Source organism: Podarcis liolepis (assembly GCF_965112155.1).
Source record: "Podarcis liolepis genome assembly, chromosome: 5".
Classification (NCBI taxonomy): Eukaryota; Metazoa; Chordata; class Lepidosauria; order Squamata; family Lacertidae; genus Podarcis; species Podarcis liolepis.
The window spans coordinates 97,359,908-97,377,361 of NC_139556.1; the positions used below are offsets into that span (position 1 = coordinate 97,359,908).

The 17,454-nt window shown below is 50.0% G+C and overlaps 1 pseudogene across 1 annotated transcript in view; it reads left to right on the plus strand.

The window, feature by feature from the left end:
* The first annotated feature begins 245 nt into the window (after positions 1-245).
* LOC310707254 (cytochrome P450 2J2-like) overlaps positions 246-17,454 on the plus strand; it is a 30,720-nt pseudogene continuing 13,511 nt past the window's right edge. The window contains exons 1-3 of the transcript XR_014530086.1: positions 246-489; positions 1,236-1,382; positions 1,477-1,639. The product of XR_014530086.1 is annotated as a cytochrome P450 2J2-like (transcript). The remainder of the gene's footprint in view (positions 490-1,235; positions 1,383-1,476; positions 1,640-17,454) is intronic.

The following is a 17,454-nucleotide window of genomic DNA, read 5'->3' on the forward strand; positions in this document are numbered from 1 at the left end:
CTCTGCTATTTGGTGCTCCATGCTTTCTTCCCCAGCCCCAGCTTCCACATAGTAACTACATCAAACACCCTCTCATTTGCATGACCCATATAAGAATGATTATAGTGTTCAATTGTATTACATGACTTGCAATCACATTCCAAGGCTATTTGCACATGGTAACACATCCCTTGTTGCTTATTTGTTTTCAATAACTGAGCATATAAAAACAGAGAGTACTGCTGATGTCTCTGAGGAAAGCAAAAAGCCCTTAGAGAAAGAGAGTTGAACCTGACCAGGCAACCTAGAAAGAATTAAGGAGAAAGAGACAGCAAGAGAAGGATGGAGATATGGGCAATTTTGATTGCTCTGCTGGTGGTTCTTCTGATTCTGAACTTCAAGAAACTGCTCTGGTCAAACAGGCATGACCCTCCAGGCCCTCTTAAGATTCCTCTCATTGTAACCTTGTGGAACTTTGGATTTAAGATTCATGAAGATACTTTCATTAAGGTACTTACATCTTAGTTATAATTCAGTCTGATTTCAGCAATTGCTTTATCTATTTCCCTCAACAATTGTGATATTTCAGCTTAAACAATAGCATCAAATGGTAAATGGTAAATGCCATAAGCCTCTTTTGTAAGAAATACAAATAAGTAAGATATACAAATAATAGGGATAATACAAATACTGAAAAGCACAAAATCGTATAAAAGTTGAAAATATGCATTAAAAACTACTGATCAAAAATATTTATTGTATACTGTTAAACTGAGGAAGGATGAGAGAACACCCTCAAAGAAAGAATGGTTTATGAAAATCTTGGAATATGCAGAGATGGCAAAAATTGATAAAAGATACTGATTTAGAATCTTGTAAAGAAGATTGGAAAACATTTGCAGCCTATATAAAAAAGTTATTTCCCATATGTAAAGACCACAGCGTGGTTTGACATGTAAGAAAACAGCAGAATATATTAAGAAACATGTTGGAGAGGAGGAAATTAGATAAGATGGAACTTTAAAATGCAATTGTATGTAATTCAAGTTATAAACAATGATGTTGGGTGAGTGGGAAGTCACTTGTTTTGTTGAATTGGAATATAATTGTTGTGTAACAAATATAATGTTCTAAATGGAAAAAAGAATAAAATATTATTATATTAAAAAAAAGACTGACCACATAGGTCCTCAGCATTCATTCATGGCAGCCTCTCAACATGGAATTAACCTGCAGGTGCTATTCAATTTCTTAAGCCTGGTGTCAGCGATGTTGCTTCACTGACAGGGAATGAGAATGCAGGCATAGAGAGCAAACATATAAGAGTGGTATGCAGAGGGAAGGGAGAAGCAGCAGGGAGCAGCCATAACTTGAGCTCTGGACATATGGAAGAAGCTACAGAGGTGAGGGAGACAGAAGCTCTTGTATTAAGTTGAAATATCCAACTGCAGTTTTTGAACACATCATTCCTCTCCTCTCTTTTGACCCTAATGGTAGCTGGCAAAGCAACATGGAAATATTTTCACCTTATGGACAATACATCTACCCACTGTAGTACTGTTTGGATTCCAAGCAGTGAAAGAAGCGCTCACTGACCACTCTGAAGAATTAGACGAGCGACCACAGACTCCTTTCCTTAGGACTATGATAAAAGGAAAAGGTAAGTAGTGAAGAATAAGAGTTTCGCCTGGTATTTTCCCAAGAGAAAACGTTTAAAGGGCTGTCCAGAGCAAAGGTTCTCTATTATTGTTGCATTCAAGAGGAAATGGGTTACCTAGGAGTGAACAACTAGGGGCTGAGGTCCTTTCAGTGCCCCCCTAAAATATTTGAGGGTACCACCAGGCTCCCTCTAAGTTCATGACAATTGCCATTCTAATGGTGGGCATGAGCCGCATAATAATAATAATAATAATAAATTTTATTTATACCCCACTCTCCCCAGCCAACACCAGACATAAAATAATTGATTAAAATACAACTTAAAAAACAAGATTAAAATGAAGGAATAGGTTTCTGTGTAGTAAGTTTAAAAACTGACTCAACCCCCCCCCTTTTGTTCTTTCAAAAGAGAGTACTTTTAAATGTGTAAGACTTGAACTGTTGAGCAAAACCATAAAAAGGACACAACTGCATAAACAGTTCTCTCCTTTATCAGTCACGGCAAGGGATGGCCTTGACTCTCCAGGGGAAAAAAGAAAACACTTCAGAACTTTTTCTTATGTGCTGACCACAAAATACGCGCAAAACCAATGTCTGGGAAAAACGCCCAAAGCGTGTTCCCGGAAATTATGACGTCTTCCCAGATAAGAGTAGGAAAAGGAAGATCCTTTTATGGTCAGAAGTATAGCAAGGAAGATCCTTTTAAGGTTGAGAGTACCAGAGCAGGAACATATGTGATGTCAACCTGCATACACAAGTTGATGTGGCTGGGGAAGGGGGAGAGGATGCCTGGAGGATATATATACTGCATGAAACTTGTCGTTTCTTTGTACTTGCTGTGGACTTGATCACGTAAGTGCCTTCTGCTATCCGGAGAGCAGAATAAACTCTTTCTTTGAACCAACTTGGTGTCATTTGACTTCCTTCCTCCTGTCCCAGAGCAACGCAGTCCCAATCGGTGAACTCCAATAAGGCTACATTTCTTGGTGCGTTGGCCGGGAATCCACATTCTCTGAGGACAAGGACGAAGGATCGAGACGTCACTGCTAAGCGAACAGCTGCGTCGGCGTTGGTGGCTCCAAGCGCGCACCCTGCCATTTCTAGGGGGAGTCCCCACGCCGTACCTGAGTGGAGACGCAGCAGAGACGGAAGAAAGAGACAGCAGCTGCACAGAAAAGGGTGCCCAAGGGAAGGGAAAGGTAGGCTCCACAGCTTGTTTTGTGGGAGTCAGGGGTCTGATCAGCCCCGCCCAGTAGGAGCAGTAGGGTGCCGCTGGGTTCAACCAGTAGAGAGCAGTAGTGTGCCGCTGGTTTGCCGGTAGAAGAGCAGTAAAAGTGCCACCGGCTTTGGGAAGTTTATGGGTAAAGGGGATTGGGGAGGTGCATGGGGTTTGTATGTGTATGGGGATTCGTATGTATGTGCATTTATTTGTGTGTGGGGACACTCCAGTGAATGTTTTGAGTGGATGAGACGTTGGGGCTCAGAGCCACTGACGAAGCGAAGTGTGGTCCTTGTAAGGTGCGGTTCCTAGCGATGCGAGTCCATCTAGGCCACTGACAGGACGCGGAGAAAGGTGACTGAGTGAGAAACAACGTTAGGTAGACGGAGTGTCCCAGGGGTTAAGGAAGAAAGAAAGAAAAAAAAGTAAACCAACCCCCTTGCAGTGTTTTATTTTGGGGACAATTGGAAATGTCAAGCTACAGTTGAAAATACTTGTAAGCTCCTTTCTGTATTCTGGCAGTGACCAGCATAGGTGCGTCCAGTTGGCTTGTATTGTATTGCCAACACGTGGGGTCCGGGAAAAAGAGATATGTGCGCTACCAACACGCAAGAGGCGGAAGGAATAGAACCCTGCATGAAGGGGTTCCCAATTCTGCCACATCTACTGTGCTGCATCTTAGGGGGTTGGGAAACAGACCTTAAAACACCTAGAATCTTGCAGAGTACAAGTATAAAAATGGGATTATTTGGTCTTTAACATTAAAATGCAGCCTCGCTTCAGCAGAAACTCAAAAACTTTTTGGGGGATGAAAATGTCAAGTCTGGTTGGGGAAAAAAATCCAGACTGGTCCTATGTGGGCCAGAAAAAAGTCAGGGAAGTCCCCAAGTAGGAGTTCCATCACAGAAGGAAAAGGGGGAAAAGAAAGAGGGGGAGGGGATCAAGTTAATTCCAAGCCAAAAGCCAGGCGGAACAATTCTGTTTTACAGGCCCTGTAGAAAGAAATCAGATCCTGCAGGGCCCTGGTCTCATGAGACAGAGTGTTCCACCAGGCCAGAGCCAGTGTCGAAAAGGCCCTGGCTCTGGTTGAAGATAATCTGACTTCCTTAGGGCCCAGGACCACTAGGGTGTTGCTATTTATGGACCTTAAGGTTCTCTGTGGGGCATACTAGGAGAGGTGGTCCCGTAGGTACGAGGGTCCTAGGCCGTGAAGAGCTTTAAAGGTCAAAACCAGCACCTTAAATCTAACCCCCATCTAACTCCATCGGGAGCCAGTGCCGGTGGAAAAGCACTGGGTGAATAAGCTCCCATGGCAGGGACCCCGTGAGGAGCCTCGCTGCAGCATTCTGCACCCGCTAGAGTTTCTGGGACAGCTTCAAGGCCAGCCCCATGTAGAGCGAACTACAGTAGACAAGCCTGGAGGTGACCGTCACATGCATCACTGTGGCCAGGTCAGGGCGGGAAAGGTAAGGGACCAACTGCTTGATGCAGTGAAAGTGGAAAAATGTCACCTTGGCTGTTGCTGTAACCTGCACCTCCATGGAAAGGGAGGCGTCAAGGATTACACCCAAACTCTTAACGGAAGGCAATGGCACTATTTGGGCCCCCACAAGAGAAGGCAGTTGGTCCCTCATCCCCATGCCATCCTGACCCAGCCAGAGGACCTCTGTCTTCAAAGGATTTAGTTTCAAACGGCTCCCATGAAACCATCCTGCCACCGCTTCCAAGCATCTGGTCAGTGTGTCCGGGGCCGAGTCAGTGTGGCCATCCATCAGCAGATAGCGCTGAGTGTTATCAGCATATTGGTGACAACCCAGCACAAAGCTCTGGACAATCTGGGCAAGGGGGCGCATAAAGATGTTAAAAAGCTTCGGGGAGAGGATTGCACCCTGTGGCACTCCACACACCAAGGAGTGGTGTGAGAACATCTCCCTCCATGGCGCCACCCTCTGTCCCTGACCAGAGATAAAAGAGCACAGCCATTTACGGGCTATGCCCTGTATCCCCACGTCGGTGAGGCAGTGGTCCAGAAGATCATGATCAACCATGTTGAAGGCTGCTGACAAATCTAAGAGAATCAGTGGTCCCGACCCGCCTCGATCCAGTTGTCTACGGAGATCATCTGTTAGGGTGAGCAGAGCTGTCTCGGTCCCAAAACTGAAATGGATCTAAAGCTGATGTTTCCTCCAGAAACCTACCAAGCTGTTCAGCAACCGCTCTCTCAATTAGATATGGAAGATTTGAAACTGTGCAAACATCTGGGCACACCCTAATCAGCCAAGACGGGCAAGTGGTGGGCCTACCAGCTCAGAGGAATCTATCCACATCAGCAGGGAGTATCCGATCGAAATGATCCAACACTGGACCCAAAGACTGTCGAGGGGACTCCAGTGTGAAGAGAGTCAGAACTTACAGGGTTAAACAGTTCTGAGTGACGTCTCACATTCTGAGGCGTGGTTATGTTCACATACGGTAATGTTCTCTGTGTGTGAGTTCTCTTTCGGTTTTGACCGAGAGGCGAAAGATGTGCGCTCTATCGCCAGGAGATAAGCAACAAGCCTGCGTACAGTCTGATTTATTACCCACACACTGCAACAGTTTCTACCGCTGCGGAGACTCTGCTGAAGCGAAGCTGAGAGAGAGCTAGGCACAGGAGCGCAGTGGCGCGCAGCAGAATGTGCCGGACGCCATCATAAAGCCACAGGTTATGGGAAGTCAGCCAAGCTTTGGAAGCTGTTGCCACGTCATGCAGGTGTGTGGGAGAAGCCTGCCAGAAGCCAGCTGGAGCCCTGCCTAACGTTTGAGGCAGCTGAGCTCGCTGGGAAGGATCTCATCTTAAGGACCGGGTGCCAGGAGGAGCTGCTGTGACATGAGTAGGCTCAGCCCCGGGGGAGAAGATGGCAGACAGCCATGAATCATACACCGTCCCTTTCGAAAAATTAAATGGGAAAAATTGGGAGGAGTGGAGCAGAAAGCTGAAGGCCTGGCTGGTAGCCAAGGGTCTGTGGGGTGCTGTACAAGAGCTCCCACAGCAAGCTGCGCCCGATGCAGCGGCAGCAGACGTAGCAGCTGCGCATGCCTCACAAAGGCGCAACCAGAAAGCCCTGGGAGCTATAGTGCTCAGTTTGGAGGGCTCACAGCTACCTTTGGTGGAAGGGCTTGAGACTGCTTATGAGGCCTACCAGGCACTAGAGAGAGTGCACCACAGGACCACAGCTGGGGCAAAGATCCACACCACTAGACGCTTGTTAGAGATGAAGCTGCGTCCAGGTGACAGCATCAGACAGCATGTGACTGAGATGCTCTCTGTTTTCAACCAGCTGAGGCTGTGGCATGTTAACTTTTCTGAGGAACTGAAAGTTTATATTTTGCTCAGCTCTTTGGACAAAAGTTATGACAATTTGTGTCTAACTTTGGAGTCAATGAATCCTGCAGATCTTACGCTGCAGTACGTGACTGGACGCTTGTGTGACGAACAGGAACACCGTGTCAGAGAGGGCCGAGCTGGCACAGAGAGCCCTGCCGGTTGCAAGAGAGGGGGGGCCAGGCCAGCAGAAGACACAGTTCAGGCTTTTTTCATTTGTCAATGTTTTATCTGTGGGTCAGTCAACCATCTGCGTCGATCCTGTCCGCAGAAAGCCAGAGAGGCCGGGCAGGATGTCTCCAAGGTCGCTTCCCATGGCAGTCAGCCAGATTTCCATGGCAGCCAGTCCAGGAGAGGAGGCCAGCGTGGGAATGCGAAGGGAGGACGTGACTCAGGGAGTGAAGACAGTTCTTATCACCTAGCTGCCTCCATGGCAACGCTACGGGACAACTCCAGTGAGGGCAGAATGCTGCGTTGGGTCATCGACTCAGGAGCCAGCCATCACCTGATGCCAGCGCCACCTAGTGGCAAAATGCGAAACTGCAGAGCTGTTTCAACTGGGAAAACAGTTGTTTTTGCTGATGGATCACAGAGGCTTTTGTCTACTGTGGGAAATGTGTTTGTTTCTTTTTTACAGGCGGAGCTGGAAGTCTACGTTGTGCCAGAGATGCATTGTTGTCTTTTATCTGTACCTGCTCTTGTAAAGGAGGGTTATAAGGTTTGCTTTGCAAATGATGTCTGTTCCATTTCCAGGGGTGGGAGACAACTGGTCAGTGTTGCATGTCAGAACAACCTCTTTGTTCTGGAGACACCTCTGGAAGGTAAGGGAGATGCCGAGACAGCACAGGTAAAGTGTGCTAATGTTCCCATTCATGATTCTTGTGTTCACTTGTGGCACAGGAGAATGTCACACAGCAGTTTGGAAGATGTCCAGAAGTTGCCCCAATGCACTAAAGGTTGCAAACTGAAAGCATGTGGTAAATCCCTAGAATGTAGGGCATGCAGAAGGGCAAAGGTAAAAAGGTGCAGTTATCCCAGAAGGGAGAGGGTAACCACAAAACCTTTTGAGCTTGTGCACACAGAGCTTTGTGGTCCCATGCAAAGGCCGAGTGTCAGGGAACTGCCATCGGAAGGACAGGAGGTGCAAAGGCTCCCTGAGGTTGAAAGAGACGTAGCAGCTGAAGAGGGAACCAGTAGGGGGCGAGCAGGAACTTCCAGGGAAAGTGAGTCGGAGGGATGGCTCAGAGACGTTTCCAGCGAAAACAGTGGAGAGGTTTCAGGACCTCCTATAGGGACACCCACTCCTCGCCGGAAACTGTCACGCAGAGAGTCCAGAAGACGTGTTTCCATGAAAGAGCTCTTATGTTGGAAACGTTTCCGAAAACAACCACTTTCGGATGCTACTAGCGATTGACGCAGCCATGCCGGAGGGGCTCCGTCACAGGCAGAGGTTTGAAAACCTGATCAAACTCTGAGGGACTTGCATTTTACGCACAAGCAGCTCATCATCCCATCACAGCAATCCGAAAGTCCCTGAAAGCCAGCTTGTGCAAGCAGCGGCATCATGAGCGACCCAGCCGGAACCGGAGGAGCAGGAGCAGCTGGAGGAGGTCCAAGCCTGGAAGAAAGGTACAGGGCGTTGGAGATCCAGCTTGCCATGCAAACAGCGAGGCTTGAGGAGAGGAGGGCTCAGGATGCAGAAAAGGGAAAGGAGAAAACCACCTCGATCGCCAGAAAGGTGCCAGGATTGGTGCAGAAATTCGGGGGGGATCCCAGAAACTATCATGCCTTTCGAACTGAGATGCAATACGCTCTCAACCTGCAGTATGATGACTTCCCCGACGAGGAATCGCGAGTGGCTTTTGTAATTGGCCATCTCGAAGGGGGGGCGAAGGATTGGGTTCGACCCCTGATGGCAGTGAATAATGAGATCCTAAAGGACACGAGGAAGTTTTTTCGTGCCATGGACCTGATGTTTTCCAGCGACATTGAGCAGGGAGTGGTGCGAAGGCAGTTAATGGCTTGCAAACAGGGGAGTCGATCTGTCCGTGAGTACTGGACTGAGTTTACTATGTTGATTCACAAATTGGGGTGGGACCTATCGGCGGAACCCATCCAGATGCTTTTCGAAGAGGGGCTTTCTTCGGCCGTTAAAGATGAATTGTCCCGGGGGCCAAGGGCCGAGTCTATGGATCAGCTGACCAAATCAGCGCTGGCCATAGGAGCGCGCCAGGAAGCGAGGGCTTTGGAAAGGCGGGAAGGGAAAGGAGAACGTTGGAGGGAACTGCGCATTCCAGACATTCCAGAGCCACCTTTCCCGCCGGCAGAGCCGATGGAAGTTGGAACAGCGCGGGCGCGCGCAGTTTCAAATCCCAGTGAAGGGCAGAAGAAGGAGGGAAAGAGCGCCAAGAAATGTTATCTCTGCCAACAGCCAGGGCACTTTGCCAGAGTCTGCCCACAAAGAAAGGAATGGCAAGGGATGGCAGGAGCTGTTGGGGAGAGGGAGGAAGAAAGCAAGGAGCAAGTAAAAGCCAACGCCTGGCTGCCACCGTTGGGGCACAGCAGCCAGGCCAAAGAGCAGTGAAAGTGCCCACGCCAGAACCACCCAGACCTGCTTTAGTGATAGAAGTGTCACTAGAGCTGCAAAATGGACACCCACTACAGGTCAAGGCGCTTTTGGATTCAGGCAGCTCCTGTAATTTTATGAGTAAGGAGTTTGCAGCTGAGCACCAGATACAGACCATCCCTTTAAGTAACCCCTTGCAGGTGACCACGATTGACGGCAGAGAGCTGTTGGGAGGAGAAGTTAGCCAACAGACTGTCCCAATGATAATGAGGGTGGCAAGGCACACTGAACCAATAGCATTTAATGTGGCCACCTTGGGAGGAGCGCCCATCATTTTGGGGATGAGCTGGCTGGCGCTACATGACCCGCTAGTGGGCTGGCATCAGAGGGTGGTCTCATTTGGGTCAGCGTATTGCCTAGAACACTGCAAGCAGGGGAAGGTTCCAGGAGGAGCTGGCGTCACCCTAGCCGGGATGGAAGTAATGGATAAAGGGAAAGTGCCCCCACAATACGCAGATCTGAGCAACGTATTCAGCGAAAGGGAAGCAGACAAGCTGCCGCCGCATAGACCCTTTGACTGTCAAATCAACCTACTCCCTGGGGCTCAACTCCCAGTGGGCAAGCTGTACGCCATGTCTGACAGGGAGATGCAGGAGTTGAGGGAGTTCATTGACAAGAACCTGAAGCGAGGTTTCATCAGAGAGTCACGAGCGGTGGGGGGCAGCCTAGTGTTTTTTGTGGACAAAAAAAACACCGATAAGCCGAGATTGGTTGTGGACTTTAGGGCCCTCAATGCCGTGTCGGAACCCCTGGCTTTTCCGATGCCCCGAATTGATGACCTTTTGACCCGGGTGAGGAAGGGGAAAATTTTTACAAAGCTGGACCTGCGGGGGGCGTATAATCTGATACGCATAAGGAAGGGGGATGAATGGAAGACCACCATGTTCACCCCTTTGGGGGCCTTTGAATACCTCGTTATGCCCTTCGGTCTACAAGCAGGCTCGGCGTGCTTTCAAGCTTTTATGAACCACGTCCTGGGACCTTTGCTCTACAAGAATTGTGTGGCCTTTTTAGACGACGTGTTGGTGTATTCGGAGGATGAGGAGCAGCACGTGAAGGACGTTCGAGAAGTGTTGGGCAAGCTGCAAGCCAACCAGCTGTGGGTGAAACTGGAGAAGTGCCAGTTTCATACCAAGGAGGTGGAATTCCTGGGGTACCGCTTGTCAGACAAGGGATTGGCCATGGACCCAGGCAAGGTCCAAGCGGTACTGGAATGGAAGACACCGAAGACCAAGAAGGATGTGCAAAGATTCCTGGGGTTTGGGAACTTTTATAGGAAGTTCATCAAGAACTTTGCACATTTGACGGCGCCCATCACCGACTGCCTCAGCAGCAAGAAGAAATTTGTTTGGATGGCGGAGGCGGAGCGAGCATTTGAAGAACTAAAAAGGGCTTTCGCCTCGGAAGAACAACTTCTGCATGTGGACTTACGAAAACCCATGAGAGTGGAAACCGATGCGTCCGACCGGGCTATCGGAGCAGTACTTCTTCAACCCGGGAGGAGTACGTTGGAGTGGAGACCTTGTGCCTTCTTCTCGAGGAAGCTGAATAAATCCGAGAGGAACTACACGGTGTATGACAGGGAACTACTCGCCATCCACGAAGCGTTCCGCAGGTGGAGACATTTATTGATTGGGGCACAACACAAGGTGCAAGTGTGCACCGACCACAAGAATTTAGAGTATTGGAGAACAGCTCGAGTACTCAACCAACGACAAGTCAGATGGGCCCAGGAATTTTCCAAATTCCACTTTGAAATTTGTTATGTGCCAGGCCCAGAAAACGTCAGGGCGGATGCCCTCTCACGCAAACCAGAGTATTTGGAGGGGGAGGGGGCAATCGAAGAGAGACATGTCATCCCTGAGGACCGCTGGGTGTGTGGGGCGGTGATGGTGGGGCAACGTGAACTGGTACAGGAAACGGAAAATGATGAATATGCCCAGGATAAGCTCAGAGGTCTCAGGGGGGAGGGCGAGAGCCCCGGAGGTTTTGAGGAAAGAAATGGGGCATTGTATTACAAAGGGGCACTGTATATACCCGAAGGTGAATTGAGGGGAAGAATACTCAAGCAGTTGCACGATAGCCCCACGGCGGGACATTTTGGGCAACACAAGACCATGTGGTTGGTGACCCGGGAATTTTGGTGGCCCAAGGTGAGGGAAGATGTAAAGGAGTATGTAAGAGGGTGTGACCAATGTCAGCGAGCCAAAGGGGAAAGAAGGGCACCGGCAGGGTTATTAGAACCATTACCCACACCAGAACGGCCTTGGGAAGCGGTATCAATAGATTTTATGACGGATCTGCCGAAATCCAAGGGGAAAACAGCCATCATGGTAGTAGTAGACCTGTTAACTAAGATGTGCCACTTTGTGGCATGCTCACATGCAGTCACAGCGGAAGAAACAGCGAAGTTGTTTGTAGAACACATCTTTAGGTTGCACGGCGCCCCCTTGAGGGTGATCTCAGACCGCGGCAAACAATTTACTTCCAGGTTCTGGAGGAAGCTCATGAGCTTGCTGCATGTGGAAGTCAATTTTTCGACTGCCCGGCACCCAGAAACCAACGGGCAGGCGGAAAGAGCAAATGGCATACTCCAACAATATCTGAGGTGTTATGTCAATGACAGAGAGAACGATTGGGCCGAAAAGTTGGCGCTGGCAGAATTTGCCTACAATAATGCGGAGAATGTGTCCACAGGGATGAGCCCCTTTTTGGCTAATTACGGGTGTCACCCCAGGGCTTTTCCAGGGGAGGGAGGGGAGAGATGGAGCGTCCCAGCGGCCGAGCATTTTGTAGAAGAGATGGAAGCGATCCATCAGCAGCTCCAGCTCAACTTAGAAAGGGCCAAGGCACAATATAAGAAGCAGGCAGACAAGAACAGGAGGGAAGGTGAAACCATAAGGGTGGGCGATCAGGTGTGGCTGTCAACCCAAGGGTTGCCGTTCAAAGGGGGCTGTAAGAAATTGAGGCCCAAAAGATTGGGACCCTTCGAGGTCATTCAGCAGGTCAACCCAGTGGCTTTCAAACTCCGGTTACCCAACCACATGAAATTGCACCCAGTGTTCCACAGGTCGTTACTGTCACCATACAGGGGGGGGCGTGCAGGGGAGCACGCCAGGGGACCAGCCTTGGAAGAAAGGGAACGCAGCAACCATGTAGCGGAAATTCTCGATTCCAGGTGGAAGGGAAATCAGGTAGAGTATTTGGTGGCGTGGGAAGGGGAACCGGAGTCGGAAAACACCTGGGTGACTGCAGGGGAGGTCAATGACGAGGTTTTAACAGAAACGTTCCACCGAAGATTCCCTAGGAAACCACAGCCGGTAGAAAGGTTTAGGAGGGAGTACTTTGGCACCACCGACGAGGAACAGGAAATGGAAGGATTCGCGGAGTCGGATTTGGAAGAGGGAATAGACTCCGATGACGAGGAGTATCGAGAGACGAGGGACAGTAGCAGGTGGAGGGAAGTGTTCGAAACTTCGGACGATGATGAAGGTTCTTTCAGGGGTTTTACTTCCTCCCAGCCCGGAGGGGAGGAGACGGGAGGGGGTGAAGGGGGCCCTGGAGGGGAGGTGGATGTCAGGGAACTGCCATCGGAAGGACAGGAGGTGCAAAGGCTCCCTGAGGTTGAAAGAGACGTAGCAGCTGAAGAGGGAACCAGTAGGGGGCGAGCAGGAACTTCCAGGGAAAGTGAGTCGGAGGGATGGCTCAGAGACGTTTCCAGCGAAAACAGTGGAGAGGTTTCAGGACCTCCTATAGGGACACCCACTCCTCGCCGGAAACTGTCACGCAGAGAGTCCAGAAGACGTGTTTCCGTGAAAGAGCTCTTATGTTGGAAACGTTTCCGAAAACAACCACTTTCGGATGCTACTAGCGATTGACGCAGCCATGCCGGAGGGGCTCCGTCACAGGCAGAGGTTTGAAAACCTGATCAAACTCTGAGGGACTTGCATTTTACGCACAAGCAGCTCATCATCCCATCACACCGAGTCTGGGTGGGGCCAGGTATGTGCTGATGCTGACAGATGATTTTAGCCAAAATGGCTGGTTCTTCTCGCTGAAGCAGCGAAGCGAGGCAGTGCAACTGATCAAAGACTGGGTTGTGGCGGTAGAACTACAGTTCTCTACCAAGGTTCAGGGCTTCCAGAGCAACCAAGGGGCAGAGTATACTGGGTCAGCTCTGCAGAGTTTTTTCCGCCAGAAGGGAATACGTCACAAGTTGACGGGTGCTACTTCTCCTCAGGAGAGGGGCGTGGCGGAGCACAGGAGTAGAACACTGGCTTAAGCTGCTGACGTTCTACTGTTTGACTCCGGTTTGCCTCAGAGTTTTTTGGGGGAGGCTTGGAGGTCGGCCAACTTTACGATGAACAGGTCCTATAACTCTGTTATAGGTGACACACCGTTTTTCTTGTTGCACCGGAAAAAAACGCAAGTGCATTTCTTCCGTGTGTTTGGTTGCGAAGCCTGGGTGCTTGTGCCAAAGGCTTAATGGAAGGAAGGTGATCCGAGGTTCCAGAAAATGATCTTCTGTGGATATGAGCCTGCGACAAAGGGGTGGAGGTTTGCATATCCAGAAGGTGATCAGTCCAAGCTTCTGATCAGCAAGCATGCTGAGTTCTATGAGCAGAATGGTTGGTCAAGGCTCCAAGAGAGTCCTGACGTTCTCTCAGAATGTCTGTCTGATTCTGAGGAGGTGGGAGAGCCAGAAGCTGAACCTGTTGATGAGGACCAAGTCTCTGAACAGGGTCAAGAACAGGGTTGGGCATCTCCACAGGTTGTTAAAAGAGAGCCCAAGAGTGAGCCTTCGTCTCCCGTTAGCAAAGCGCAGAAGGCCCGAAGATGCAGTAAGTCAGAGGGGGAGTCTTCTGATGTAGGAGACACACTTGCTGGCCCCAGTGGGTCAGAAGGAGCACCTGAAACTGTGCTCAGACGTTCCGCATGCACAACAAAGGGGGTGCCACCTGAGAGGTTTCAGGTCACCAGCGCGTGGGTTGGTTTCGCACAGTGCGAACCTGGGAGTTTTGAGGAGGTTCAACAGTTGCCTGAGACAGATGCCAGAAAGGGGCAAGAGGCAATGGGAAGGGAGTTGAACTCAAAGAGGTCTGTAGATTGGTGTTCACAGTTTCCCTCAGGATGCGAGACAAGAGGGGGTGTGAAGAGAGTCAGAACTTACAGGGTTAAATTAAAGACTGTTGGAGATAAGCAACAAGCCTGCGTACAGTCTGATTTATTACCCACACACTGCAACAGTTTCTACCACTGTGGAGACTCTGCTGAAGCGAAGCTGAGAGAGAACTAGGCACAAGAGCGCAGTGGCGCGCAGCAGAATGTGCCGGACGCCATCATAAAGCCACATCCAGTTCTGTCATTGTATCTAAATTGGCAGGGAGGTCACGGCGGAGCAACAGGACTTTCTCTGCAAAAAAGTTCACGAACGCCTCACAGCTGTGAGTCGAATTTATGCTTAAATTTGGTTGTCGTCCTAAGGACGTTGTCAGGGGTTCAGGAGCAGAAACGCAGAGAAGGGAGGAGACAGAGAGCGAGGGGGAGGAATACGAAGGAAGGATGAGTGGGGATGACGACCCGAGATCACCGAGCCTGTCTAGCGAGTCCGAGGATTCCCAGAAGGGAGCGCCAGCAGCCAGAGCAAGGGGGGAGAGCAGGGGGACACCCCAGGAAGAAGGGTCCAGAGAGGGATCAGAAAGCAGCAGTTGGAGATCGGGACCCACGTGCCCAGCCGGGAGCAGCGGGGAGAAAGGGGACCAGATATCGGGCTCCGGAGACTTTCAGAAGGAGGGAGGGCATGAGTCAGGAGTAGTCACGCCCACCTCGGGGAGCGATGAAACGATCAAGAGGAAAGTGGAGAGTTGGGCGCGCGCGCCAAGTTCAAATGTAGCGGAAGCTGGCGCAGTCAGCAGCCCAGAGAGTGAGCCGGGTCCCAAAGCCCGCCGCAAGGAGGCGGAAGGGTCAGGGGGGTCCGCGTCAGAAGAGAGTAGGAAGGGAGAGACCCAGGGGGGCAGAAGGACCCAGAGACGGAAGGAAAGGCGCAGGAGGTGGAGCAAGGCTAGGGTATTAAGCTGGTGCGCTAGAGGCGGAGACTCAGACGGGTCTTCGTCGTTCTGACCTAGAAGAAGTAGGGCTGCACATTGCAGTTTGGAAATGGAACCTGTAATCCAATAAAGACTCTTTGAAACTGAACGCTGGCTGACTTGGTCCTATGTGAGCTGGGACTGGGAGGCAGCCCTGACAGACATTATTGACCTAATTATTCTAAAAAGTTGTGCCAGGTGAGAGCTAGCGGATGCAATGGAAGCTGTGAAGTAAGATTTTTTAGCAGCTTTCATAGCCATCTCATTGGCTTTCATAAGCATCCTATAAGATGTTCTTGAAGCTCCATCATGAGTCTGTCGCCATACTCGCTCTAGCCATCTGAGGTCCTGCTTCATTTTCCGGAGCTCCTACGTAAACCAAGGGGCCCGGTTTCGGTGGGGTTGCAGAGGGTGCTTAGGCACGGTCTTATTGATGGATGCCAAGAATCAGTTATTCCAGTCCTTGACAAGGTCATGTAATGAGTCATCAGGAGAAGCAGAGTCCCACAAGGCCTGACGGAATTTATCAGGATCCATCCGCCTTCGCGGGCGAGCCCAAATAGTCTCGCCACCTGAGCAGGGGAGGAGCGAGAAGTCAGTCTTGGCTTTCAGAGTGCAGTGATCAGACTATGTCACTTCGACAGGGGGGGAGTATGATCACATCTATGCCAGCACCAAAGATCAAATCCAGCATGTGGCCTGCTTGATGAGTGGGGCCCAAAACAAACACTGAGAGCCAGTGTGGTGTAGTGGTTAAGAGCGGTAGTCTCCTAATCTGGGGAACCAGGTTCGTGTCTCTGCTCCTCCACTTGCAGCTGCTGGGTGACCTTGGGCCAGTCACACTTCTCTGAAGTCTCTCAGCCCCACTCACCTCACAGAGTGTTTGTTGTGGGGGAGGAAGGGAAAGGAGAATGTTAGCCGCTTTGAGACTCCTTAAAGGGAGTGAAAGGCGGGATATCAAATCCAAACTCTAGTGTTGCCATGGAAGTCATTAGGTCCAGAGCCTGTGAGGAGGGGGCAGCATTGGCATGGATGTTGAAGTCTCCCAAAACCAATAAGATTGGGAACTCCAAGGCCCAGCCCGCCGCCACCTCCAGCAGGTCTGACAGGGTGGCTGCCGGTGCCGTGGGTGGTCAGTACACCAGCCAGACAGCCAAGCTCTCCCTGGTGCCCCACACGAGACCAACACATTCAATGCCAGAGACTGCCGGTGCTGGCAGAGCTCTGAAAGAGCAATCCTCATCATGTGATGGATTATGTGAGGTGGGGCTTACTTGCCCCCTTCCTCATATTTTATTCAAGTGGCACCCCTGATGGATTGCAACTAGCAAGTGCTTTGTGGAATTAGCAATTGTACTGCACTGTGGTTAGTTTCAACTGCAGGTAGAAGTATGTTGCATGCTGCAATTGTAATGCATTTACTATCCTGGCCCTCAGTTCTGGATGAAGAGCTTGAACTCAGAGTTCTTTCTGCTGAAAGCTTTGATGCCTACATCAGTCTGAATCCTGGTAAGATGGGGGCATGGTGGTTGGAGTCTAGTCAATTGTTCAGTTTATTGCTATGAATGGGGTTCAACTCCCCATGAGAGAACAGGTTCATAGACTAGAGGTGCTCCTGGATCCATCTTAGCTGCTAGAGGCCCAGGTGACCTTAGTGCCTTCTACCAGCTTCAGCTAGCAAGGCAGCTTTGGCAGCTAAAGTAGTTTCTGGATCAGGATAGCTTAACTACTGTCATCCATGTGCTGGTTACCTCCAGGCTGATTATAGCAATGTGCTGCATTTGGGGCTGCCCTTGAAACAGTGTCTGGCAAAAAATGCAGTAGCTTGACTGCTCATGGGGGCAGGACATAGCCAGCATGTTATGCCACTGGCTGACAATTAGCTAAGTTCAAGGTGCTGGTTGAACAAACAGCCTATACAATTTGAGATCAATATATCCCCTTCCAATAAGCTTTACAGTTTAGATCTTTCTCAGTTTTGCTTCTTTTCAGCCCTCGGTTCTTTTGGGAGGATGAGTGGAATATAAATGTAATAATAAATACAGTCAAACCTCAGATCTCGAATGCCTCCATTTTGGAATGTTTTGGCTCCCAAATGCTAAAAAACCCAGAGGTAAATGCTCTGTTTTTTAAAAGTTTTTGGGAAGCAAACGTCCAACGCAGCCTCCAATTTAGTGCAGGAAGCGTCTGCAACCAATCGGAAGCCGTGCCTCAGTTGAACAGATTATGTTCGACAACCAAGATTTGAAATAATAATAATAATAATAATAATACCATCCCCCTTCATGGATCACTGCCTTGCCATGGTGAAGGGGCTTGAATAACTCAGAGAAGCTATGAGCTACGCCGTGCAGGGCCACCCAAGATGGACAGGTCATAGTGGAGAGTTTTGACCAAACGTAATCCACTTGGAGCAGGAACCAGCAAGCCACTCCAGTATCCCCGCCAAGAAAACTCCATGGACAAAGACAATAGGTACATAAAAGTTATGACGCTGGAAGATGAGCCGCTCAGGTCAGAA